This window comes from Pleurodeles waltl, chromosome 9, assembly GCF_031143425.1.
Source record: "Pleurodeles waltl isolate 20211129_DDA chromosome 9, aPleWal1.hap1.20221129, whole genome shotgun sequence".
Classification (NCBI taxonomy): domain Eukaryota; kingdom Metazoa; phylum Chordata; class Amphibia; order Caudata; family Salamandridae; genus Pleurodeles; species Pleurodeles waltl.
The window spans coordinates 995,118,452-995,144,399 of record NC_090448.1 but is presented as its reverse complement, the minus strand read 5'-3'; the positions used below and the strand labels follow the sequence as shown (position 1 = coordinate 995,144,399).

The following is a 25,948-nucleotide window of genomic DNA, read 5'->3' as shown; positions in this document are numbered from 1 at the left end:
ACTGTAGCAAGGAGGTGCAGGGTTGCTCCTGGGGATGCAGGATTTTTGTCACAGCATCCGACTCCTGAGAGCTTGGTGGTCTAGGCTTCTTGTTCGGCTCGTTCTGCACCAGGTTTCTTTCCTGTTACTCCATCAGACTGGGAGTCCAAGAGGATGGAGCAAGCAGCTAAAAAGACTTTCTCATTTTGCAGTATGGCCCTAAAATCGGTCAATGCTACCGGTGTGCGTTGGGTAGATATGTGCACGCCCTGATGGACACTGCTAGAGCTGCAGTGCTTAACTTGCTGCAGGATATGCAGGGATAGTTCGAGCTCCTGTTGGACACCCAGGCTGCGGCCAAAAAGATCATCCAGTGTGAGGAAAGAGTATGCCCTTCCTTTTTAGTAGTCCACCCATCCCTCCCCATTTTTTGTTTTGTTCAGAAAATCATCTCCTTTTGTTTCAGCAGGAGGTTCAAGTCCTTTTATCAAAAGGCGCAGTGGAGTTGGTTCCAGAGCAGGAAAGGGGTCAGGGTTGCTATTCAAGATATTTCTTGATTCCCAAGAAGGATGGTCGATTGAGGTCTATCCTAGATCTGCAGATTTTGAATTGGTTCCTCAAACTGGAGAAATTAAAGATGCTGACTCTAGCGCGGGTACTTCTGGCATTGAACAGAGGATTAGATGGTGTCTGACTTGCAGGATGCTTACTTTCATATCCCCATTCTCAAGTCACAGAGAGGAAGTATCTCCGCTTTGTGGTGGGGTCGCAATACTACCAGTTTGCGGTCCTTCCTTTTGGTCTTACTTCCGCACCTAGAGTCTTCACAAAGGTGAAGGCGGTGGTTGCAGCAAATCTCAGAAGGAAGGGAATATCTGTATTCCCTTACCTGGACAATTGGCTGATCAAAGCCAGGTCCCCAGAGCTTGTGCTGCATCACCTCCAAATGACAGCGCAGTTGTTGTTCAGTCTTCCAGATATGTGGTTTTCTAAGATAGACCTATTTGCCACTCGGGAGAATGCGCACTGCCTGTCGTTCTGCAGCCTCCTGTATCCAGTGCAAGGAGCTTTGGTGGGGGTGGGGGTGGGGGGGTGGATAGTGTTTCAGATGTCTTGGTGCAACCAGTCACTTTATTCCGGGGGAAAAAAAAACTTTAATTCCTCTGGTTCTGAGAAAGATTCACCAAGACAGGGCTCAAGTTATTTTAATAGCTCCGGATTAGCCGAGAAGGGTGTGGTACACAGACCATCACCAACTCTCACTGTGCCCTCCGCTCTGTCTCCCTCACAGGGCAGACCTCTTGCAGGGTCAGGTTCTACCCCCCACCTCCAGAGCTTGCATCTACATGCCTGAAGATTGAACTGCTTAATCTGAGTTATTTTTCTCTCCTGCCAGAAGTGGTGGATGTTATCTTATCCGCCAGGCGGCACTCCACCAAGAATGTTTATGCCGGCAGATGGGCGAAATTTGTGGCTTGGTGTGGAGAGAGACAAATTGATCCCTTGAAAGCCCATTTGTCTGATGTTCTGATGTTTGCCTTTACTTTAGCACAGAAGGGTTGTGCAGTTGTGACTGTCGAGGGCTATTTATCGGCGCTGTCGGCCTTTCTGGGCCTTCCTGAGCAACCTTCCTTGTTCAAATCGCCTATAGTTGTTAAGTTCTTCAAAGGCCTAAATAATAAGTTTACTCCCACTCCGTTTCTCATGCCTCAGTGGGATTTAAATTTGGTTTTGACTTAATGGGTTTGCCATTTGAACCTCTGCAACCTTGTTCTTTAAAATTGTTGGTTTCAAAGACCGTTTTCCTTGTTGCTATCACGTCTGCTAGGCGTGTGAGTGAGCTTCAGGCTCTTAGTGTCAAACCTCCCTGTACATCATTGTATGCTGACAAATTGGTGCTTAGAACCAGGGGGGCTTTCCTTCCTATGGGTGTCACTCGATTCAATATGGGGCAGTCTATTACTCTTTCATCCTTCCATCCTTCTCCTCACCCTTCCATCCTTCTCCTCACCCTTCAAAACAGGAAGAAAGACTCCATCACTTAGACCCAAGAAGAGCTCTCTGTTTCTATGTTGAAAGAACAAAAGACTTTCATTTGGATGACCAACTCTTTGTTGGATATGTGGGGAAGATGAAAGGCAGAGCTGTCCATAAAAGAACCATATCCAGGTGGGTCATTCTTTGCATAAGATCTGTTATTCATTGGCAAAGAAGGTTCCTCCGGAGGGTATAAGAGCTCATTTCACCAGGGCTAAGTCTGCCACTGCGGTGTTCCTGTAGTGGATATTTGCAAGGCAGCAACTTGGGCTTCCCTCCAAACTTTTGCGAAGCATTATGGCTTGGCAGGGATGTGGAATTCCTATCGCCCGACGCCCGGGACATCTTGTTTGGGGTCAAGGGCAACAAGATTTTATGTTTACTTTGTCCTTGGGACAAGTAGACCCAACCCTCTGCAGCACAAACCCTTTGGCTGCCTGTTTACAGAGAGTGGAACTCTCTGCAGTTGAGGTAATGTGTTTCCAAGAGATAATGCTGTTCGAACTTGTATTTATGGTTCATTATTTGAAAACCTTCATTATTAGGGTGAGTGCTGTAAATAAATGTTTTAATGTCACACTTCACTACTGACGTTGGTTCCAGTACAAAAAAAAAAAAACGTGTATACACATGTTTGAAAAGTTTAGGCTATGAGGCTAAGTATAATGCTCCCAGAATGCTCTCTGATTATATGCAAATGAAGTGTCATTTAGTAAAATGTTTTGATGCATGCTAGTATTTCCCAAAAATATTTCTAATGGAAAATCAGTGTAACCATTTTCAACACGATTATGGGAAGCATGAAAATAAACAAACACTGACCAAGCCAACTGATCTGACATATTTTTATAAGTCTTTTAGTTTCATCAATGCGTGTCTTGTTTTGACATGGCTTTTGTAACACTTTATTGTTGTGAGAGCTACCAGGTCCTCAACATTGTAACAAACACTGGCAAAAAAAAAACAAAACGTTTTTGAACTCTAAAAGCACACGTTGCCACCAGTGGCATAACAAAGGCCCCGCAGCCGCCCTCCAGGGGGCCCCTTCAGCACAGCACCTGCCCTGAGTGAGTCTGGAGAGGGGGCCCCTCCATGTTCTTTGCAAAGGGGCACCCTCCAGTTTCATTACGTCACTGATTGCTACTGTAGTTCCTGACACTGAACAAAACTACTTTGTGTGCCAATATGCTCCTTGTGGAAGAGAAGAATGCGATCACTCACAGTAAAGCCAGCCGAAAGAGAGAGAAATAGAAGTTTAATAAAAACAAAATGTCTTTGTTAGCACCAGACCTAATTAGGGACCAAGACCCACATGTAGGTAGCTTTTTGCATGTCGCAAACAGCGACTTTCGCTGTTTGCGACGTGCAAAAAGCACATTGCGATGCACAAACCCAGTTTTGCGATTCGGTAACCTGGTTACCGAATCGCAAAACGGGTTTGTGACTCGCAATTAGGAAGGGGTGTTCCCTTCCTAATTGCGACTCGCAGTGCAATGTAGGATTGTTTTGCGAATGCGGGCGCAAACCAATCTCAGTTTGCACCCATTTCAAATGGGTGCTAACACTTTCACAAAAGGGAAGGGGTCCCTCTGGGACCCCTTCCCCATTGTGAATGTCACTGTAAACATTTTTGCAGAGCAGGCAGTGGTCCTGCGGACCACTGCCTGCTCTGAAAAAATGAAACGAAAACGTTTCATTTTTCGTTTTTGTAATGCATCTCATTTTCCTTTAAGGAAAACGGGCTGCATTACAAAAAAAAAAAAAGCAGTCACAGACATGGTGGTCTGCTGTCTCCAGCAGGCCACCATCCCTGTGAGGCCGCCATTCGCAAGGGGGTCGCAAATTGCGACCCACCTCATGATTATTCATGAGGTGAGCATTTGCGAAGCCCTTGCGAATCCCAGATGGTGTCAGGGACACCATCCTACATTCGGATTTGCGACTCGCAATTTGCGGGTCACAAATCTGAACCTACCTACATGTGGCCCCAAATTCTTAAAGAAAGTCACAAAAGTGCACCCATGGTATATGTCGTACCCCTATAAAATATTTGTGAACTGTATTTTAGCATGGGTAAATACGCATGTGTAGATTTGCTCATGTGAAAATCTATTGAGCATTTGCAAGTTCATTTTCCCTCCAGCCACTTTCTTCCCAACCCTGGAAGAAGTTCTAATTCTGCCATTGTCAGGAGTAAATGTCCAACCTTTCTTATTATGGGAAAATATTAGAGAGAAGCTGGTGAAAATCTTTAAAACATGCAGGTTAGTAGGTTTGGAGACTCAAAGGCATTCCAGCCCTGGATCTATTGCTTACTGCTTCCTCCAGCCCCAGTATGCAGATCTGCAGAAAGGTGGAAAAATAAGGAAATTGCTAGAGTAGGGATTGAAACTGCTAGTATTCAAGCCCTACTATGGTAGTAGCCCTGGCATAATCAGAGAGGCTATTATCAGAGCTCTTACATAATGAGATTGCTGCTATAATTTGGCGCCACACTACATGGCACCAAAGGGACAAGTAGATCTTTTTACAGGACAAGTAGATTTGAGAAGCAACCTGTCCCGTGGACAAGTAGATATTTTAATAAATTCCACACCCCTGCTTGGATTCGGAAGTTAGGAGGGACGGACATTTTGCACGTTCTGTGCTTCAGGATTTCTTGGTGTGACCGGTCAGGCACCCACCTCAGAGTGCGGTGCTGCTTTGGGACTCTATTCATAAGTTGAGGAATCCACAGGTAGTTGCATCTATCAGAAGAACAAGTTACTTGCCTGCGGTAACACTTTTTCTGGTGGATAAAGTAGCTACCTGTGGATTCCTCACAGTCCCACCCGCCTTTCTGTTGCTTGCCTGGTCATACCAAGACTTCATTATAAATGTATATAAGTGTTCGATGGCATCTGTTGCTGCAGATACACATGTGTGGCACAGTCCGCTGCCTGGTGTTGGGCTCGGAGTATTACAAGTTGTTTTTCTTCGAAGAAGTCTTTTTGGTCACGGGACCGAAGGACTCTTCCCTCTTCGGCTCCATTGCGCATGGGCGTCGACTCCATCTTAGATTGTTTTTTTCCGCTCTCGGGTTCGGACGTATTCCTTTTCGCTCCGTGTTTCGGTTCGGAAAGTTAGTCAGAATCTCGGAAGAAAGCGTCGGTATAGTTCCGTTCGGTATCGGGATAGTTAGGTACATCGACACCGATCATCGGAAGACTTTGGGGCAGTTTCGATCCCCCATCAGGGCCTGGTCGGCCCGACCGCGTGCGACATCGAAGCCGATGGAACGGACCCCGTTTCGTTTCTGCCCAAAATGTCACAGTAAGTATCCTTATACAGATCAGCACTTGGTCTGTAACTTGTGCTTGTCCCCCGAGCACAAGGAGGATACCTGTGAAGCCTGTCGAGCCTTCCGGTCCAGAAAAACACTCCGGGACCGAAGAGCCAGGCGTCACCAAATGGCGTCCACGTCGACAAAACAACGTTTCGACGACGAAGAGGAAACATTCTCGGTTCCGGAATCAGAATCCGGAGACTCCGACGTCGAACAACAGCAACAAACTGTGAGTAAGACGTCGAAAAGTAAATCCATCGACAAACCAAAAGCCCAGGGGACGCCACTGCCAACAGGCCATGGCTCGACCCATAAATCAGGCGACCCGTCGAAGGGGCCGAAAAAGGGCACGCCCATAGCGAAGACACCCGACTCCGGTCGAGGGACCGCCATGGAGCAACCTCGGAGCCGAGAAAGCGGCTCCGAGAGACAAAAACAAGATATCGGCACCGAAAAACATCGGCACCGAGAATCCATGCCGAAAGGAACAAAAATTCTGTCGGTGCCGAAACCGAAAAAAGATTCTCTCTCGGCGCCGAAAAATACCACACCTTCATCCTACTCAGAGGAACATGGACTAAGTGGCCAAATGCACAAATTTGGACAAGAGCTCCAAAGTGTAGAATCGGACTACACACAAAAGAGACTGTGCATCCAGCAAGATACAGGGAAGATATCAACCCTTCCCCCAATCATGAGGAAAAGAAGGATCGGACTTCCAAAGGATGACGCACAACCACAAGCCAAAGTGGTTAAAAAAGTCACGCCTCCGCCCTCTCCACCACAGGCATCGCCGGCACAAACACCGCCACAAATACACTCACCAGCGCAAACTACCATAAGTCATGACGATCAGGATCAAGACGCTTGGGACCTGTATGACACCCCAGTGCCGGACAATGATCCCGAGTCATACCCCACAAAGCCGTCACCGCCAGAGGACAGTACCTCCTACTCGCAACTGGTGGCTAGGGCTGCAGACTTCCACAATGTCCAACTGCATTCCGATCCTATAGAGGATGATTTTTTATTTAACACCCTCTCGGCTACACATAGCCAATATCAATGTCTCCCAATGCTACCAGGGATGTTACGGCACGCAAAACAAATTTTTGAGGAGCCCGTAAAATCAAGAGCCATCACCCCAAGGGTGGATAAGAAATACAAACCACCACCCACAGACCCAGTGTTTATTACTTCGCAGTTACCACCCGACTCTGTGGTAGTAGGGGCAGCTCGCAAAAGAGCAAATTCACATACATCTGGCGACGCCCCACCTCCGGACAAAGAAAGCCGAAAATTGGACGCCGCAGGGAAAAGAGTGGCATCACAGGCAGCCAACCAGTGGCGCATCGCAAATTCACAAGCGCTGCTGGCCAGATATGACCGCGCACACTGGGACGAGATGCAACTTCTCGTAGACCATCTTCCCCAGGAATACCAAAAAAGGGCGCAGCAAATAGTGGAAGAGGGACAAACGATCTCAAACAATCAAATCCGCTCTTCACTAGACGCAGCCGATACTGCAGCAAGAACAGTCAACACTGCTGTCACCATAAGGAGACACGCTTGGCTACGCACTTCAGGCTTCAAACCTGAAATCCAGCAGGCTGTCCTTAATATGCCCTTCAACGAGAAACAACTGTTTGGCTCTGAAGTGGATACAGCCATTGAAAAACTTAAAAAGGACACAGACACGGCCAAAGCCATGGGCGCACTCTACTCCCCGCAGAGCAGAGGCTCTTTCAGAAAAACTCCATTTAGAGGGGGGTTTCGTGGCCAACCCACAGACACCACCAGCCAACAATCAAGAACCACACCATATCAGGGTTCCTTCCAAAGGGGAGGTTTCAGGGGATATCGGGGGGGTCAATTCCCAAGGAGTAGGGGAAGATTCCAGACTCCAAAAACACCTCCACCTAAACAGTGACTTTCAAGTCACGCAACCCCTTCACTCAACACCAGTGGGGGGAAGACTAAGCCAATTCTACCAATCTTGGCAACAAATTACAACAGACAATTGGGTATTAGCATTAATCCAACATGGCTATTGCATAGAATTCCACAACTTCCCACCAAACATCCCCCCCAAAACACGCAAAATGTCACAACAACATTTAGAACTTTTAGGACTAGAAGTTCAAGCACTACTGCAAAAGGATGCAATAGAATTAGTACCAGTACAACAAAAAAACACAGGAGTTTACTCCCTGTACTTTCTAATTCCAAAAAGAGACGAAACATTGAGACCAATATTAGATCTCAGGACACTAAATACCTACATCATATCGGACCATTTTCACATGGTCACACTACAAGACATCATTCCACTGCTCAAACAGCAAGATTACATGACCACATTGGACCTAAAGGATGCGTACTTTCATATACCAATACACCCTTCTCACAGAAAGTACCTACGGTTCGTATTCAAAGGAATACATTACCAATTCAAGGTGTTGCCATTCGGAATAACAACTGCACCAAGAGTGTTCACAAAATGTCTAGCAGTGGTAGCAGCACACATCAGGAGACAACAGATACATGTGTTCCCTTACCTAGACGACTGGCTAATCAAAACCAACACAGTAAAACAATGCGCAAACGACACCACTTTTGTCATACAAACCCTTCACAAACTGGGGTTTTCCATCAACTACACAAAATCACACCTAGAACCGTGTCAAACACAACAATATCTAGGAGCAACCATCAACACATCAAAAGGAATTGCCACTCCAAGTCCACAAAGAGTGCAGGCATTCCACAAGCTAATAAGTGCTATGTCTCCAAACCAAAAGATACAAGCAAGATTTGCGCTAAAACTTCTAGGCATGATGTCATCATGCATAGCCATTGTCCCAAACGCAAGACTACACATGCGACCCTTACAACAGTGTCTAGCATCACAATGGTCACAGGCACAGGGTCAACTTCAAAATCTGGTGTTGGTAGACCGCCAAACATACCTCTCGCTTCTATGGTGGAACAGCAAAAATTTAAACAAAGGGCGGACATTTCAGGACCCAGTGCCTCAATACGTTATAACAACAGATGCTTCCATGACAGGGTGGGGAGCACACCTCAATCACCACAGCATTCAAGGACAATGGGATATACACGAAACAAAATTTCATATCAATTACCTAGAACTGTTAGCAGTATTTCTAGCGTTAAAAGCCTTCCAACCCATAATAACACACAAATACATTCTTGTCAAAACAGACAACATGACAACCATGTATTATTTAAACAAACAAGGAGGAACACACTCAACACAATTGTGCCTCCTAACACAAAAAATTTGGCAGTGGGCGATTCACAACAACATTCGCCTAATAGCACAATTTATTCCAGGAATACAAAACCAACTAGCAGACAACCTTTCGCGAGACCACCAACAAGTCCACGAATGGGAAATTCACCCCCAAGTTCTGAACAAGTACTTTCAAATTTGGGGAACACCCCAGATAGATTTGTTCGCAACAAGAGAAAACTCAAAATGCCAAAACTTCGCATCCAGGTACCCACACCGCGAATCACAAGGCAATGCTCTATGGATGAATTGGTCAGGGATATTTGCGTACGCTTTTCCCCCTCTCCCTCTCCTTCCATATCTAGTAAACAAGTTGAGTCAAAACCAACTCAAACTCATACTGATAGCACCCACATGGGCAAGACAACCTTGGTATACAACTCTACTAGACCTGTCACTAGTACCGCATGTCAAACTACCCAACAGGCCAGATCTGTTAACACAACACAAACAACAGATCAGGCATCCAAACCCAGCATCGTTGAATCTGGCAATTTGGCTCCTGAAATCCTAGAATTCGGGCACTTGGACCTCACACAAGAATGCATGGAGGTCATAAAACAAGCTAGAAAACCTTCCACTAGACACTGCTATGCATCTAAGTGGAAAAGATTTGTTTACTACTGCCATGCCCATCAAATACAACCAGTACATGCCTCTACTAAAGACATAGTAGGATACTTACTACATTTGCAAAAAGCAAATCTCGCTTTTTCATCTATAAAAATACACCTCGCAGCAATATCTGCCTACCTACAAACTACTCATTCATCGTCTCTATTTAGAATACCAGTTATTAAAGCATTCATGGAAGGGCTAAAAAGAATTATACCACCAAGAACACCACCAGTTCCTTCATGGAATCTTAACATCGTCTTAACGAGACTCATGGGTCCCCCTTTCGAACCCATGCATTCCTGTGAAATGCAATATCTAACTTGGAAGGTCGCATTTCTCATTGCAATCACATCCCTCAGAAGAGTAAGTGAAATACAGGCATTTACCATACAAGAACCATTTATTCAAATACACAACAATAAAATAGTTCTAAGAACAAATCCAAAATTTCTGCCAAAAGTAATCTCACCATTCCATTTAAATCAAACAGTAGAATTGCCAGTGTTCTTCCCACAACCAAATTCTGTGGCTGAAAGGGCACTACATACATTAGACATCAAAAGAGCACTAATGTATTACATTGACAGAACAAAGCTGATCAGGAAAACAAAACAACTGTTCATAGCTTTTCAAAAACCACACATAGGAAATCCAATCTCAAAACAAGGCATTGCTAGATGGATAGTCCGATGTATTCAAACATGCTATCTTAAAGCCAAAAGAGAATTGCCTATTACACCAAAGGCACACTCAACCAGAAAGAAAGGTGCTACAATGGCCTTTCTAGGAAACATTCCTATGAGCGAAATATGTAAGGCTGCAACCTGGTCTACGCCTCATACGTTTACTAAACACTACTGTGTAGACGTACTAAATGCACAACAAGCTACAGTGGGCCAAGCTGTACTAAGAACATTATTCCAAACTACTTCAACTCCTACAGGCTAAACCACCGCTTTTAGGGGAGGTAACTGCTTTACAGTCTGTGCCACACATGTGTATCTGCAGCAACAGATGCCATCGAACTGAAAATGTCACTTACCCAGTGTACATCTGTTCGTGGCATTAGTCGCTGCAGATTCACATGTACCCTCCCACCTCCCCGGGAAGCCTGTAGCCGTTTAGAAGTAGATCATGAATCTTAAACTTCTGTACATTTGTAAAAAAATTATTATAAACTCTTAACGTACATACATATTCACTCCATTGCATGGGCACTATTTATAGCAAACAACTCCATCCTCACCCTCTGCGGGGAAAACAATCTAAGATGGAGTCGACGCCCATGCGCAATGGAGCCGAAGAGGGAGGAGTCCTTCGGTCCCGTGACCAAAAAGACTTCTTCGAAGAAAAACAACTTGTAATACTCCGAGCCCAACACCAGGCAGCGGACTGTGCCACACATGTGAATCTGCAGCGACTAATGCCACGAACAGATGTACACTGGGTAAGTGACATTTTCATTTTCGTTATTTTGTTTTTTTATATGAATAAATGTTGTATTTATTTTATATTTGAATTGCAGTATGTGTGCGTGTATATACATATATAATGTGCTTTCGTGAGGTCGGTTTTCACCTGTTTGCCTCAAAGGCACGTAAAAAAGGGTGAAACTAACGTCAGCATGCCGGCGAGGACTTTTTATTGCCGCAGTGACGTCAGACGGAGTCTCGTGCCGAGCCGTGCAATTGTGTTGTCGACGTGAAGAGCTGGGAAGAAAGTTTCTATTGAAACACATTGGGAGAACTCTAATGTCCCGTGGTTTCTTCCACGCGACTTTAATACACCAAAAAGTTCATAAAGATGAGCAGCCAACGCGTTTCGCCCTACATCATGGGCTTCTTAAGGGCTGCAAAGTAACACATATCCATAAAGAAATAAAATAACATTATAGCATACATGGACTATTATAAACAAAACATATTAGCAAACAGGATATTAAATTTACATGCATATACCAAGAAAGACAAGATATTCCAGAAATTACTGACAAAGTTCCAAATAATAAAAATATATATAGATGAACACTCTTCTTAATTGAAAGCAATATCCAAGCATATATGATAAATGGAACGAGCAAGGGAAAAAAGGTATAGAATCAGGAATGTGGAAAGAAGAAAAAGTACCAAAATTATGTTGTGAACGAGGATATACAAAAATGTGCAAGAGAAAAGAAAAAAGAAAGACAAGAGGAACGGAAGAAGTGACCCAATGCAAGCCTATTTTGATAGTCGAAACAGAATTGTGATAAAATCTCCCAGTTCAAATAGTCAGAATCCCGGTTAGGACCGAAAGATGATAAAGGTAACAAAGTGGAAGAAGTAAAGAAAAAACACACTTAGTGGCCATAAAAAATACATACCAGAAGTAATGTATTGGACAAACGAAAATACTTATTTCCAGTGTGCATATATGCACAAATGAAGGATGATTCTACAACAGTGAAGAAAAGAGAATAGAGCTCATAACGATGTATATGCAAAAAATAAAGTGTTAAAATTGTCAAATTGTAAATAGACTGAAAAGGTGATAAAATGTAATAGGAACCGCGGGCAAAATGTAAATAAAGAAATTCATACTAGAATAAGCTGATAAAGAATCCCCGGTGCCAGCGAAAGTAAATTAAAAGGCATTCCGTTAACTAAATTCGTATATATAGATGAGCGCTTGACATCATACCTTAACAGCCAAAATCGGTTATTTCACGAAGTCCTCTATGTTCAAAAGTATAGAGGGAGGACGTGCGTGTCAGCCGTCCGTCAGTTATTTACAAACGGGTGTCCGGATATCAAACCTGGTACGGCGAGGAGTGTCCGATATTTAAACTCCCGCCGCACGCGCATGAAGCGCTGTAAACAGAGACAACGGACTGTTAAAACCAAGCGTACTGAAAAAAACGGAGTACTATAGGTCGTTAGTGGCGGGCATGATGAAAGAATGGGGTAAAAAAAGAAGAAATAGACCAACAAAAAAAAAAGGGAAGAAACCAAAATCCAGTGCTTGTAGGAACTAAAAAATATTGAAAAAGCGCCAGCATTAGGAATAAATGAAAGTAAAATATAAAGAAGTAACGTGCAGAGTATGACAAACACAAATATGATAAAAAAAAAACAAAGATCAAAAAGAAAGAATTATAAAGAAAAAGAGGAGGAGAACAAATTTACAAAAGTGAACCTCCCCCGTTCCAAATGAGCAAAAACAATGCAGTCCAAATAAAAAAAAACAATACTGCGGGCAGTACAAGTCATGATTTTTGAGTCTCCAAGAACCAAAAAACAGATAAATATGGAAAAGATCACTATGACATATCTTAATTATATTAACTAATAAGGTCAATATAAAGTCAATATTTTGATGTCAGACAGAAACAGAAATATGAATACAATTTATGTTTCAAAACTTAAGAAATGGAGACTAAAGTGTACATAATATGACAAAAATATCATAAGTAGTAGTGCAATTCATTGTCTGTATTGAGTCCCAGCTCAACGGTTCGTAGACGACAGATCCAAGCTGCCTCCCTTTTACTTAGTTGTAACTCCCTATTGCCTCCTCTGGGACTAGGTGGAATATAATCAATTCCATGGAAGGAGATTTGATGTGTCATGTGAGTGAGCAAGTATCATATGTGATGACAGTGGATACCTGCTATCATTATTTTTGATGGCACGTATGTGCTCTTGTATCCGATGTTTAAGAGGTCTTATAGTACTGCCCACATATATTTTGTTACATTCACATTTCAAAATATAAACCACAAATTTAGTATTGCAGTTAATAAAGCTCTTAATGGTGAAAGTCCCGGTCTTATTGTAACAAAAATTACTGGTTTTATCCAAACCAAAGGTACACACATTACATCCACAACAAGTATAGAAACCAGGCGGTGGGGCGGGAAGCCAAGTAGACACGTTAGGTACAGAGACAAAACTGGGACAAAGGTAGTCCCTTAGTGTTCTTCCCCTTCGGTAAGTGATATGTGGTAACCTTGTGAGGAACTCTTTGAGACCAGGTAGCTCAATAAGTAAATGCCAATGACGTTTAAGTATTTTGTAAATGCCCTGACTGTATACAGAGTATCTGGTCACAGAGGACAGACGTTAGTTATATTTTTTGTTGTTGGCTTTGATTCTATGAGATAGTGTCCTTTCTTAGTGTGCTCATAATACGTTTCTCTGCTTTGCATAGGATCTTGGGATTATAGCCTCTGTTGGTGAATCTCTGTTGGAGTCCAATTTGTTCTAAGAATAGATCATCAGTACTGCAGTTTCTTCGCACTCGTGTCATCTCACCGAAGGGAATATTGTTAATTACCGAAGGTGGATGTGCACTTGTAGCGTGCAGAAGACTTTTGCAAGATGTAGATTTCCTGTAAAGACCACTTTGTACAGAATTGTTGTGTACAAAGAATCTGATATCCAAAAATTCAATACTGTCCCTACTATAGTGTAAACTTAGTTTTACATTATATGGATTGTCATTTAGAAAGGCATGGTAAAGGGTAAGCTGTTCGATGGATCCATTCCAAATAAGAATAATGTCTTTAGTATACCTCCCCATAATACAATAAATTCAGTCCAGGGGGAGGCATGTTTACCCCAAGCATGTATTTTTTTCGAACCAGCCCATAAAGAGACAGGCATATGATGGGGCAAATTTCGAACCCATCGCTGTCCCTTGTATTTGCTGGAACCATCGAGTATTATGTAGAAAATAATTTCTAGACAAAATTATATTGATCATATCCAAAAGCATTTGGTTGTGATCGTAGTGGGCAGCAGAGCGGGTGTTAAGATAGGAGGTAACTGCCAAGATACCAAAAGATTTTTGAATACAAGTATAAAGACTGTTAACATCCATTATCACAAATAAAAGATCATTAGACCACGGAAAATCCTCAAATTTGTTCAAAATGTCCATACTATCTTGTATAAATGAAGGTAAATTACAGACAAATTTTTGTAGAAAAAGGTCCACGAATTCGGATAGTCTCTCAGTAGGGGAGTCAGTCACCGATATAATGGGTCTGCCAGGAGGAAAAGTACCTTCCTTATTAATTTTTGGCAAGATATAAATGCAAGGATATCTTGGATATTTCACAAATAAGTATTTAAACTCATTATCTGATAGAAGACCCTGTTCATACCACCCCCACAGTTTCTTATTGATATGTTCAGTCAGTTCAAACAAAGGATTGCTGGTAAGACGTTTGTAACAGGCAGTGTCAGCCAGTTGCCTGTCAATTTCCTGCATGTAGTCACTTTTATTCATAATGACTACATTCCCAACTTTATCAGCCTCGCAAATTACAATTGATTGATCTTTTTGGAGGCTAGTAAGAGCCTTCCGTTCTAAAATGGACAGATTGTCTATTCGCCGCCAATTGGTTTTAAACATACTGAAAAATTTAAATAAGTCAGCTGATACCTTATTAAAAAATAGGTCAATATTGCTATGTGCAGTGGTAGGTATAAATTTGTAACGCGGTTTAAGACCACTGGTAATATTTAAATCTTCTTGGATTCCTAATTCAGTTCTGATGTTGCCAATATCAGTTTCACTACCATCATGTAAGGACATCAAAAGCTGTATACCATACAAATCAGAAATTGATTCTATTGTTGAGTGGGTATCTTCAGTATGCTCCACAGACTGTGATATAGGATTTCTGCCATTGGAGGACCCTCTTGTGTTGAAGTAAAAATAATTATTCAGTTTAAGTGAACGGGTAAATTTAAATAAATCGACAAAAGTCTCTACCTGATCAATAGTCTGAGTCGGACAAAATCCCAAACCTTTACTAAGCAAATTACACTCAATGGAATCCAAGGGGCGATCCAATAGGTTAACAATAGTCAAATCATCCCCTGATTCATTTATCCTGGGAGCAGAGAGTTCTAGTCTTTCTTGGAACGAGTGTGAACCCCCTGTTTTTCTAAACTTTTTTTTTCTCCATTGTTTCCCACCCCTTCTGGTCTTGTTTCTCTTCGATTTGTCTTTGTACCAAGACGTAGTCGTTCCATTTTGACTAAAAAAAAATGTGAAGAAGTGTGAGGAGTTTGCTTGAGTGACCCGCTTTCTTTTGAGGGACTGCTATCCACGGAGGATATGGAACTACTACTGGAAAACTCTGTGTCACATGTGGCCGTGTCCCTGTTGGTAACCGGTCCAGTGACCTTTACATTATCATATTTACGTGCAAAGGTATAAATCCTACCCAATTTATAATGTACTTATTGTATTTTACTTGACCAATTGGAGTGGTGCACCCCCTCATTGTGTTTGATTATTGGGGTTTTCTCTTTACCCCTTAGGCTCTTTTTGCAGCAAGGGCCTTGGTGGAGTTTGCACACCGCATTATCACGATTTATATATTATCGTATGTACTTAGAATTACTGGATACCCATAGGGATTGGTGCATTTCCTTTTGGGCTTTGCTGCATTTTTCTCACTTCACATTGGGAGAACTAATAAGGTGAGGAATCCACAGGTAGCTACTGTATCCACCAGAAAAAATATTACCGAAGGTAAGTAACTTTTCTTTTTAGCACCACCAGAGGTGGTCCCAACATGGCTGACAAAACTTCATGTTGATGTGTTGTCAGCCAGTCCGACCTCAGCCTGAGTTCGGGAGGGTTTGCGAATCCTTTGCATCCCTATATATACAAATCTGGATTTCCATACATTTCTCAAAAACTACTGAACAGATTTACATCAAATTAGAAAAATGAATCTTTCTGGACCAAGAGCTACCTTTCTGCCAAATTTGTTGTAATTCCATCAAGTATTTTTGACTCGATCGCTGTTCAAAATTCCTATGGACAAATGAATGGGGGAAACGTGTTTTGGTAACACACCCCAATTTACCCCCGTTCCTCCCCCCTGCCCCCCCCCCCCCCCCCCCTTTTTAAAAAAAATTTTTTTTTTTTACCCGTCCGGATTAGTTACCCTGAAACTTTCCAGACAGCAGCTAATGTGAGAGTGTACGTTTTTGGGGGAGAAGTTTGTGAAGATTTGTCAAGCGATACCAAAGTTATTAGCAAAACAACACTTGGAGACTGGGTCCTAACTCGAACTCCCTAGTGGCACCCACCACTAGGTAATATCACCATTAAAAAAAATTATATATATATATATATATATATATATATATATATATTATGCAGCTTACAATATAGGCTAAAAATGCCTACATTATATTGAGTTTTAGTTTAAACCATCTCACAGTAAGAAGGATTTCTGTAATGGAGAAAATATGGGACAAAAGGTGTAATTACTACCCTTATTCGACCTGAAAAATGAAATGAAAGGCGTTGCTAGCCAATAGGCTGCATTTAAAATCAAAAATTGGCACTCACTCTTTAGGCCCTCAGAGGACTCTATGTATCCCATCATGCTCCACAGTTGACTGGTCAGTTTTTCCTGGCTCCTGCAGTTATAATCCTGGACCACTAAGCTCTGCAGTTTTTTGGCATTTCTGTAAAGGAATTTCCTTCCAAAACATTCTTCTCAACTATCATTGGACAGTTTTTAGTGCCTAGTGTGCAAGACTGTTTTTCTGACTGAAAATAATATTTTTTTCTGGCAAATTATGCCTTTACTATTTGTGAAGTGCCCTTGTGGTAAAAAGAAGGCTCAAACTGACCCACATTCAGTCTGTATTAATTGTCTATCTAATTTTCATGTTTCAGAGACACATCATCACTGCATAAGCTGTCCACGAGAACTTTGAAGGACAGAGAGAAGATCAAGCTGCATGACTTGCAAAACAGAGGGAAGACAGGATCTTCAAGAACCTTCTCTCTCATAGTAAACATGTACACAGAGGAGGATCACATGAAAAGTGCCATTCCCCAATGTCAGCAGATAGGGGGTCGAAATCGGGGAAAAATCTTGTACGTTTAAGGTCTACATTGAGAATGACTTCCCGCATCCAAGATACAACATCAAAGACTTCCATGCTGTCGACTTTAGAGAGACACTGCCCGTCAACGGCAAAGCACCTGACTGTCATAGAGGTCGACATCGAGACATTCGCCAACAGCTCCATTGGCAACAACTAAACATCTGTTGATGTCAAGGCACACAGCAACACCGAAGGAAACAATGTTGAGGGATATACAGCACTCATCGATGTTGAAGCATTCCTCAGAATGAATTTTGATGAGGTTCCACCAGTTGAGGCAGGTAGACAAGTCAAGATCGATGTCAGACACACCATCTAAATGACTATTTCCATCAACAAGCCATTCCCACTCATTCGATGATCACATTTTGCCATTGAAGAGCCAAGGTCTACAACTCCAGTTGGGCTGCCTCCTGATCTACCTGTGAGTATGTCACCATGTTGGCTTGAAAGGGTGCGCAAGTGGCATAATCCTCCTCCTTCTCTGAGTCCCAGATCAGACTTTCCACAAACTTACTATTCATCCAAGGGTACTCTGCTTACGCAGTATCCAAAAAGCCCTTCTCCTCGGGGATTCTCTCCAGATTGGTCATCCACCATCCCGAGGAGACATACAGTTTCTCCGCACACTCTGCGAAGATCCAACACCCAGCGGAGGCCTAGATTAACATCCAGCACTTGGCAGAGGCGTAAATCAAGGTCCAGCATTTGTCACAGACGTAGAGTAAGGTCAGAATCACCAAGAACCAAGTCTACCTTCAGATCACAGCAATCCCATTAATCCCGATTGCGCCATTGCATACATAGAACACTCTCTCAGGCTACCCAATCACGTTCCTTTGTGAGGGATTCCTCACCAACGCTTTCTGACACTCCTCCTGCTAGGATGTCTCCGGTGGATGACTTAATTACATTTAATGATGGATTAGTCCGAGGCGCAGCAAAACTGAGCTTTGACCTACCAGCGCCTACTACATCTTACCCAGTTAAATTTATGATTCTACTTCACAGAGCAGCATCTAGACCACTCCTTTCTCTGGTACCTGTCTTGCCAGTGATGCGACTGTTTTTGATACAACCTTCTTTATGAAATGCGCCATCACTGATCCTAAAAAGATACAAGGCACTGAAACGGGGCCCATTATTTCTAAAGTCTGATCCACCACAAGACTCTATCGTTGTGGCTACAGCTTGAAAGAATTACACTGCCGCTGCCTCATCATCAGTACCTCCGGACAAATATAGCAAGCAGATGGACATTGTAAGTAAAAAGATGGGCAGCAGATACACCTCATTCATGAAGGTGGCCTGCGCCTCTGCCTTGCTAGGAATGTGTAACTGGTCACCCTGGGACTCGTCTTCCAGGTTCACTAAAAACCTGCTAAAGGAGGAAAGGCAGGACTTTCAAGAGATCAGTCTCTAATCAGGTAATTAATGCAGCCGCGATTACTTCAGACCTGGCGGCACATGGTTATTCCCACTGCATCTGTGCCAGAAGGTCATCTTGGCTTCATCTCACAAGACTAACGACATGGCCAAAATGAAGACTGAGCTGGATACGCTCAAGGCTTGTGGGCCTTGAAAAACTGAAATAATTACTAAGACTGTACAGGCCTTATCATAAATGATCTTACAAGCAGGGGGTTCAAACCCCTCACTGGTTTGCGTACCAGTAGCATCAGGCCCTATATCATTATCATCCCTGCAGACTAGCCAGAGTGAGAGGAGCTCCTTGACAGCCAGCAACCTCTTCCCAAAACGCCAGCCAAACAATGAGCTCTTGCTTCACCCTTCTCTGTCTCGTCCCCCTTCCTGTGAGGGAGGGGGGAGTTCAAGATCATCAGGTATCTGGACGAGTGGCGCTTCATTACAGGCAACAAGTGGGTCATGAATATTGTTCAGAATGGCTACTTACTTCAGTTACAGTCTCCTCCTCCCGCTGTCCCACCTACAAAAACATCATAGCAGCAAGCACTCCTGCAACACGAGGTCACCAGTCACAAAAGTACGCTCTGGAGGAGGTTCCATTCTCCCTAAGGGGACAGAGCATTTAATCCAACTACTTCCTAATAAGGAAAAAAGGCCCAAACCCAGAGCTCAGACCTATTCTTGTTTTTAAGAACACTGAACAAATTCATTCGTAAAGAAATTCAGGATTCTTGCCTTTTACCAGATTTATCCCCAACCATATCAGGGTCACTGGATGTGATGTATCGATCTACAGGATGCCTCCTTCCATATTCCATTCGCCACAGTGCACTGGAAGTTTTGTACTTCAAAGTAGCATCCAAAAACTACCAGTACAAAGTACTACAGTTCAGCCTAAAATCAGCACCTTCCACATTTTCGAAATCCATGGCCGTAGTGGCAGTCTCTCCTGGGGTCAACTGCATTTTATTTTAATCGTCCCACATGCCAGGTTGCACATAAGACCTCTGCAACATACCCTAGAGGATCAGTGGGCTTGGTTCTCAGACTACTGGGAGGTCAAGCTTATCCTCACAAGATTCACTGCAGTCGCTTCCATGGCGGACTCACCATCAAAATCTACTAATGGGACTTCCTTTTCACCTGTACCCTCCCATTCAAACTCAACATGGATTCCTCCCTCCAGGGGTGGGGTGCCCAACTGGGTTCTCTGCAAACCCAAGGACTGTGGTCAGTTAAGGAACAGCAATATTACATCAACATGCTGGAGCTGAGGGTGGTCCATCTAACCCTCAAGTCTTTTTATCCATCGATAGCAACTGGCTCTCTCCTGGTCCAAAATGACAACACTTCCACGATGCATTACTTAAACAAAGAGGTACTTTTCCGTATCTCTGGAGGCGCAGACCATCTGGAACTGGTTAAAAGCTAGGAACTTAACAATTTCAGCCATTCCCTTGCCAGGAGTCTACAACACCCAAGCAAGACTCTCTCACCTCCACAACAACCACAACTGGATCCTAAATGAGTACATCTTACAAGGCATTTTTTGAGAATGGGGAATCCACAAATAAACTTGCAGACAAACTCCTCTGTAAACAGCCCAGTAAATTTCGTTCTTATCCTCTCACATTTTGCTGTGCATTCCAAGACTGAGGTGTAACGTCACACTGTTTGCCTGTCTTCAGTGCATTTTTGGCACCCTTAGCTGCCTGTTTATTAAAGGATTTCTGTGGCTGTTTTTGGCACTACTGATGCTACATCATTTGATGTGCCAGGATGGAAAAGTCTGAATGTGTGCATGGTACATGCAATATGCTATAGCAGTCTCAAAGCACCAGGCGTAGACTAGGCAGAAAGACAAATGTTACAGCACCAGCCTTGTATGTGGTCTAAATTTGAGAATTAAAATCTCATTCATGTATCATATTCAGACAATATCTGTTTGTAACAAAGCACAAAGACATTTCCAAAATAATATTAAAGCATTGTTTTGTTTTCAAAACTACAAGCCTGTGTTAAACGCTGAGTGTTTTATATCACATGCAGGAATGAACCTATAGAAATTGAACCTCTGTACACAAAGGTCTGCCTACATTTAAGGAGGTCATTACTGCAGCACTTAGCACACAGCTAAGTGCATCAGAGAGCAGCTTTCACCTGATAAACTGTTTGTGATTGATGCAGGGAGAGCTATCCAGTCCTCATGGGCTGACCTTATTTACGATCAGCCAGAGATCTACAAACTACTACCACTGGCCTGTAGATGCCACTCCGCGGACTGGCATACTTCCCGATACCAGCGACACTGCTGCACGCTGAATGATATCTGTCTACGGTGTGACACAACACCATAGTGCAGAGAAAATATGGCCCATGCTATCCATCTACCTATCAACTATATCTATTCTCTATCTTAACTGTCACTTGTATCTATCTCTCTTTAGTCTATATTTTACCTTTCTATTTACCTTTTACCTTTCTATTAATTCATGTTTACGTCACTTAAGCGCTTGTGGCTTCATAGCCTCCCAGTTTTGAGACGCTTGAAACCTAGTCTTAAGGTTAACTGTTTCATGGACTGTGGCTAGATATGGCTAAAAGACATTGACATTCGGCAATTCCAGTGGTATCGGCATCGGCGTTGCCAGACCAATAGGCTTTGCCAATTCGTGTTTGATTAACTTCAGGGCCACTCGTCCCCGGACACGTTCATTACCTCGCTCGGGACATATTGTTTGGAGTCAAGGGCAACAAGCTTTCAGGTTTATTTTGTACTTGGGACAAGTAAGCCCAACTCCCTGCAGCACAAACCCTTTGGCTTCCCAGTTTATAGAGAAGGGAACTGTCTGCAGTTGAGGTGATATGGGTCTCCATATGTTAATGTTATTCGAACTTGCATTTATGGTTCATAAATGAAAAGCCTTTTTATTATTGGGGTGAGCGCTGTAAAAAAACGTTTTAAGGTCACACTGCACTACTGACAGTGGTCCCAATAAAAAAAAGTGCATACACGTTTGAAAAGTTTAACAATATGAGACTAAGTATAATGCTCCCAGAATGATCTCTGATTAGATTAAACTGTTTGCAGAAGCTTGTAAGAAAGAATGATTATTCTTGGCTTTCAAAATAAAATGTTCAGGGGAAAAAATGCAAGAAGGGGAAAAAAAATACTTTTGCTACTATGAAATTTTTAGGTGCTATTTCTTTGAAGTGTCATTTAGTACAATGTGTTGATGCATGCTAGTATTTCCAAAAAATATTCCTAATGGAAAATCAGTGTAACCATTTTCAACAAGATTATGGGAAGCATGAAAATAAAGAAGCACTGGCAGACACCTGATCCAACATTTGTTGCCCTGGGTGAGTCTGGAGGTGGGGCGAGGGGGGGGGGGGGGGGGTAAAGGGCCCATGTTCTGTGCAGGGGCCCCTCCAGTTTCGTTACACCACTGATTGCCACTGTAGTTCCTGGCCCTGAACAAAATTACTTTGTGTGCCTATATGCTCCATATGGAAGAACAGATTGCGATCACCCACAGTAAAGCCAGCCAATAAGTAGAGAGAGAAATAGAAGTTTAAATAAATAAAATGTATTTGTTAATGCCAAACCTAACTGGGAGTTCAGATCTTATAGAAAGTCGCAAAAGTGCACCCATGGTATATGTTTTTGAGTGAGTGGCTTTTATGAATTCACAGGAACTTACAGAAGTAGACCAGGAAATCGTACTCCTATAACATTTGTGGACTGTATTTTAGCATAAGCAAATATGCATGTGGACATTTGCTCATGTGAAAATCTGTTGAGTGTTTACAAGTTCTCTTTCCCTCCAACCACTTTTTTCCCCACCCCTGGAAGAACTTCTGCCCTGGTCAGGAGTACATTTCCATTTTCATTACGGGAAGAGATTAGAGAAGAGCTGGTGAAAATCCTTAAAACAAGCAAGTTAGTAGGTTTGCCAACTCAAAGGCATTTCAGCCCTGGAACTATTGCTTACTGCTTTCTCCAGCCCCAGTATGTAGATCTGCGGAAAGGTTGCAAAATAAAGAAATTGCTATAGTGGGGATTGAAATTGTAAGTATTCAAGCCCTACTATAGTAGTAGCCCTGGCATAAGCAGAGAGGTGATTATGAGACCTCTAACCTAATGAGATTGCTGCCATAATTTGTTGCCACACTACATGGCACCAAAAGGGCAAGTAGATTTCTTTTTTACAGGACAAGTAGGTTTAAGAAGCAATCTGTCACATGGACAAGCACATATTTTAAAGAAATCTGCCACATTGCGCCTAATTTGTTTGTCTTTTGTCCTCCTTTTCAACTTGTTCATTTTTTTAAATGTATTTATTTTTTTAAAGCAGGGCTCACTATGATGCCCATGGTACATTCCTGCTCTGTAGGGCTAGCAATTTGCCCTGGGATCTGTTCTTGTTCTGCACACTTTCAGGCAAGTTTTATTTTCTCCTCCCTTTTAATTATTATTATTTTTTTAAATATTTTTTAAAAAAACCATTTTTGTCATACCTTAGTTGTTCAGAGCCCTAATTGTATAATTTATCTTGGTGCTCATGCCTCATCCTGATGATGACCTCATAATGTCTGAGGTCGAAATGCCATTGACAATAGACGTCTATAGACTGTTCCCTGAGCGGTAGAAGTAGTGAAAATGCATCAGCAGTCATACATCAGTTTATCTGTGATGCACGGTTTCTTTTCACATCACTTATTGCACTCCTTTTTTTTTTTTTTTTTTTTTTTTTAAATATATGTATAAACACTAGATCTCTTGAAGAAAAACAAAAGTAGTAAAACAATGAGATAAATTTTACTGAACAAATTGTTATACACTACTTATTGCCTTACTTTCATTTCTCAAATTGTTTTTGTCTTGCCTTGGGTACACCGTAGTGTTTAAAGTAAAAGAATTGTCTGTCAAAGACGTACAGATAAATTGAATCGTTCTCTTGGATCACTGGAGATATACCTGTCTCTTGACATGATTAAGTATTAGTGAACTGTAGTGTTCTTTGATATAAGAAAGGTGATGCATATAAATGGTAGACCCCAGGATATGTACACTGTTGAGGTACTATATAGTACATTGGCAGAGGGATCTGACCCTGCCTCCTTGTGGTAAGCAATACACTGCCTTCAGTAACTCCAGAAGCATTGCTCATGTAGTTGTTGCGATTCAAAAAAAATTTATAATAATGGAGTCTGGTGGTGAATTTAAGAGGGCCGTCCTGTTGCATGACTCACAAGGAGAGTTAGGTGACCGGCTGGAGGTAGCAACGTTTCAGCTAAGGATGATGAGATGGAGAGTTTGAGTGGCTTAGTAACTCCAAGTCATATGATCATTCCGTATGAGGGAGAGATTGAGAAGACCTGATGTTCACATAATGTTCTTTGCTGCTGTGATTATTGTCATGCTTGGATACAACCTGGCTCAACATGGAGCAATTTTTGCACCTAATCCAGTTATTTTACTGCATGACACTTTTGTACAAAAAAGCATAATCAGGTCCGTAATCGACTGTTAGTTGCATAAAGTGGAAGTCAGGTCAATAAAGTGCACCATTTATTTTGTTAGTTTGACAGTTGAAAGGTTACTTTAATAAGAATCTGTAAACCCCCACCCCCTCAACTCCCTCCTTTCCAAGTTTTTGCAAAGCTGAACTCTCATGTGAAGCTCAAAGTGCGCAAGAACTCTTTGTATGAATGCCTAACCAAATAATTGGCTTAAACATGAACTAAAATCTTCTGGCATCAGCAGTCAAAAAATCCAGCAGTTGAGATAAAATTAGATATTAGCACTTGGCAGAGCTGCGGTGAAAGATATGGAAAATATTTTCAAATGCACTGGTGTATATAAGTTAGAATACAAGCAATGCCATTTTGTGATGCCATATGGATGCAGATGTTCACTAATAAAAGAAAATGTACAAGAGTAGCATGCCTGCCTTTGAACTATGGTGTTTGAAGCTACAAAGCTTACCATGGACAGCCACGAAAACTAAGTTACATCCTTAATCAAGTAAAGCGAGAACCTTCACTCAAAGTACAGATGGCCAGATTGAAGCTCTCCTGTATTAGGCACCGTGGCAAGACCCAAATCCCTGAAAAAGACTGATGCTTGGGAAAGTCGGTCTATATGGTTGGAAGGCTTCATCCTTGACTTAAGGGAACCAACGTTAAATAGAACAATTCCATTCATGTGGTGTAGATCATGAGTGGTTCCAAGTGATTTGATGCCTGAGATTGGCCAATGCTTTGGCTAGGGACAACCAGCAAGCAGTAGCAGAGATCTGTACTGACAACAATCCACCATCTTCCATGGACTATGTCCATCTCACTGGTTTTTGGAGTGTACAGGTAGGCTGAGCAGTGGAGTATAGGAATCTGGGCTACTGAACAAATGTGTTAAGTTTTCTTGCTTGGTAATGGCTGCACCCCAGTAAGAAGCTTTGCTATGGCCCATAAACAGTCTTGTCCCCAGCAGTTGTCATCCGCACCTTAAGTACAACAGGATCCTCTGTGAAGTTAGATCTGTGTTGTTTTCTCACATCCCCCCCCCCCCCCCCCCCCCCCCATCGTGCCTTGGGAGAATAGGAGATGATTAAGGGAAAAGTCCACTGGCGAGATTGGCAGCTGGAGGGTATTGCTGACCTCTGAAATGTAGTGGTAAATTTAACATCTTAGGAGTTTTTAGGGGTGTAGGGAGAAGGTTGTAGGGAAGGCATTTTAAAAGTTAGAAATTTTGAGATTTTTTCAGTGTTACACCCCCGCTAGTATCCCTGAAGCCCTGATTTACAGTGCAGGGTTTAGGTAGATGTATAATAGTTGTAAAAAGATTTTGCCTGAAACGTCCTCCAAAGAAAAGTTAAATGTACAACAGTATTTATCAATTAATATTTTATTGTTGTGGTTTTCAGTCCATTATCCATTTAGGTTGTTGTATTGGACGTAATTTAATAAAATTGTTTAAGTGGTTGGTTTAAATAGTTATCCTTGATCGCTTTGTTTCAGTCATTTGCTTTTTATTTTTGTTTTTTTTTTCCAAAGGGAATGTTTTCATCTACATAGCAGTGCCTGCTACATTTGCATGCTTTGAGAGAACTAAAACATGTTTTAGTTTAACGTGCTAAGATTAGGTGTTTACTTGGCGACTTGTTTCTGGTGTGTAACCTAATATGCCCTTGCAGTGCGCAAGTTGGCATCATGTTCTAATCAGCATTAACTTTTAATTAGTTCATAATAAAATATTTATTTCATCTTGAAAAAAGTTATCTTCCTCCGAAGCTATTTAGCTGGCAGCTAGTGTTTTATGAAGAGATGAAAGCT

The 25,948-nt window shown here is 42.3% G+C and overlaps 1 protein-coding gene across 1 annotated transcript in view; it reads left to right on the top strand.

Moving 5' to 3' along the window:
• FBXO34 (F-box protein 34) overlaps window positions 1-25,948 on the top strand; it is a 140,646-nt gene that overhangs the window by 61,999 nt on the left and 52,699 nt on the right. The window lies entirely within an intron of this gene.